The sequence below is a fragment of the Octodon degus genome, unplaced genomic scaffold (genome assembly GCF_000260255.1).
Source record: "Octodon degus isolate 3935 unplaced genomic scaffold, OctDeg1.0 scaffold00087, whole genome shotgun sequence".
Classification (NCBI taxonomy): domain Eukaryota; kingdom Metazoa; phylum Chordata; class Mammalia; order Rodentia; family Octodontidae; genus Octodon; species Octodon degus.
In genome coordinates, this window is record NW_004524663.1 from 4,675,493 (window position 1) to 4,678,225 (window position 2,733).

A 2,733-nucleotide genomic window follows, 5' to 3' on the forward strand; every position below is an offset into this window, starting at 1 on the left:
TATATCAATACTTGATGGAGGGGCCTGGGAGATGGCTCAGTAGAGTAAGTGGTTCCCTGGCAAGCGCAAGGGTCTGAGTTCAATCACTGGTTCCACAAAAACAAACAAACAAACAAACAAACAAACAAAAAACCAACAAAACTTGATGGAAAATACCTGTTCCATGTTATGTCTAAGATGTTTGATATTCAGATAGATAGTTAAGTTAAGCTCAACTGCCTATATTATAGGGTCATAATATCATTAAGCTTCTTTTCTGGAGAGTGAACAACTTAAGTTTGCAGACCAAAAATTAGAGAAAAAGAAGGTCTATAAGGACAGCCAACATTTTGGCCCTAGCCTTTCAAAGTCAGTGAGGACTCAGGGCATAAGAGAACCTGTACTGTAACATCCTATAACTCAGTGGTGTCCCAAATTTTCTGTTCAAGGAGATTATGGGGACACAGACGAATGTGATTGACAATGTAGAGTGTGCCTAAGGAGAGTCACGAGGAGAGAAAACATTCTCTCAGGCTTTCACAGAGAGCAAATTAGTCAAGCAATGGCCGTGACTCATCCATATGGCTGACACTGATGAAAGATCTACAAACTGCGGTACAGGATTTCGGGGTAAATGCTGAGAGGATCCAACTGACCTTGGCAGATACAAAAGCTACATTTCTTGTTATATAGGTCTTGTTTTATCTTGGTCTTAACTATCCAGCAGAAAAGTATAAAAACGAGGTATAAAAAGTAAAGCTATATTAATAGGCTGAGCTATAAAAGGCTCAAGTCAACAACTTCTGACATTGCCAGTACTGCGGATAACCCACTACTGTTATGGACTACTGGACTATATTGGATTATTTAGCTGAATTCACACACCTACAATATTTAAATGGCAATGGAATACCCATCTCTGACAGGACTAAACAAAAAGGGGGATATAAATGAAGGACCATTTTGTATCTGTATATACAAAATAGTTGGGATAGATATATAGCTACTTTCTCTTAATTCAATGAGAAAAAAGATTTATACTAATACTGTTTAGACAAGATATTATGTCTTCATCTTGTACTATGAATAACCACTACGAAGACAACAATATGCAATGTATTAATTATTGTAACTGTCCTACTAACCTGTTTTGAAACGGTCTCATTACTATTTGTTTCTCAATAAAATTAATAAAAATAGATGTTCTACGATCAGTGTGCAATATGAAATGAAATGAGTGAGAGAACCTGCCTTGTGACACCTCTATATTAATCCTTAGAAAAACAAACCCACCCCCCCAAAAAGTAAAACAGATTTCCAGGGTCTTGTTCCAGGAAGTCCTATTTGACCACATTCTCTCAGTATTTGGCATAGGAAACACTAATGAAGAGGCAAGCCCGGCACAATGGCTTTTGCAAATGATCTTCCTTTCTAGCACAGAAGCATGTGGGATTAGGACATGGAAGAAAAAGGTTCTCAGCACTAAAGAGGAAAGAATGTACACACACAGACACACACCCGAGAGAGACGAGAGAGAGAGAGAGAGAGAGAGAGAGAGAGAGAGAGAGAGAGAGAGAGACCGAAAAATTAGGTCTCTAATATTACTTTAGTCAATTTTAGCTGACTCCAGTCGACCTGCCACTGACCTTCGTGTCGTTTGCTCCAAGGGAGAACAGGATGGAGGGTGAGCCCATCTATGAGTGCGAATGTACACACACAGACACACACCCGAGAGAGACGAGAGAGAGAGAGAGAGAGAGAGAGAGAGAGAGAGAGAGAGAGAGAGAGACCGAAAAATCTAAAATCTGAAAGAATTGGACTGAACTCCAGTCAATTAAACGCCACTTTTTACCCACATCCTGAAAGGGTAGAAAAAACACAGGAAAAAGGCTCATTCTAAAATGTGTGTGTTTTGCTTTTCTTTTTAAAAGAAAAACATAAATCACCCAGATATCTGAATAGCTCTGCTGGGTTGTTTTTGTTTGCATGGTTCCCACTGTTCCTCTGACTGCTGAAAAGGAAATTAAAAAACAAATCTTTTGAGTGAATCCTTAAATCTCAGTTGTTTAGAGCACATACTTCGTACCCACACAGATATGGGCTCTGTCACTGGCTTGCTAAGTAATGCTGGAGAAGTTTCTTAACCACTTTTAAGAACCTACTTCTCCTGCAATTGAAGTAGGAGCATGAATAGTGCTGACCTCAAAGGGTGGCTAGAAAATTAAATGGAATGATGCAGTAGAAAGATTTGCCTCGCGTACTGTAAGCTTCAATAAGTGGCAGCTAAAGAATGGGGGCCGTGGAAGAACTGCTCTATCTATGAAGAAAACAATTTCAAGGACACGTTTTTGTTTATTATCATACTTGCCATCACAGGTGAAAAGGACCCCCGCAAATGTAGGATGGTGGTCCTCCGCAGGCTTTCCCACTTTGCACATTGGAGAGGGTGGGTAGGCAGCCTCCTCACCTGCATGTCAGCGTGGGCTTGGTAGAGCAGCGATTCCACCTCCCAGCACTGACTTGGGTCCTCTGTCGAGGCCCACGGGAGGCCAAGGCCTGCTTCAATTTCCCAGTAGCCAGGGCTGGTGGGTCCCAGTGCTCTCCAGCAAGCCTTGGCTAGACACAAGCCCAAACCTGCACCACCGTGCTTGCTGCCTATACCCTCTGTGCTCAATGGAACCAAATGCCCTGCACATCCTCCTAAGTTTATCTGTGCCAGAAAATGACAGTTCTGAGTGTTTTTAAATTAAGTGA

General features: G+C 41.4%; 1 protein-coding gene across 3 annotated transcripts in view; it reads right to left on the reverse strand.

Annotated features, from left to right (window-relative positions):
• The window catches only part of Pip5k1b (phosphatidylinositol-4-phosphate 5-kinase type 1 beta), a 370,099-nt gene that overhangs the window by 137,997 nt on the left and 229,369 nt on the right, over positions 1 to 2,733 (reverse strand). The gene's annotated exons all lie outside the window — the stretch shown is intronic.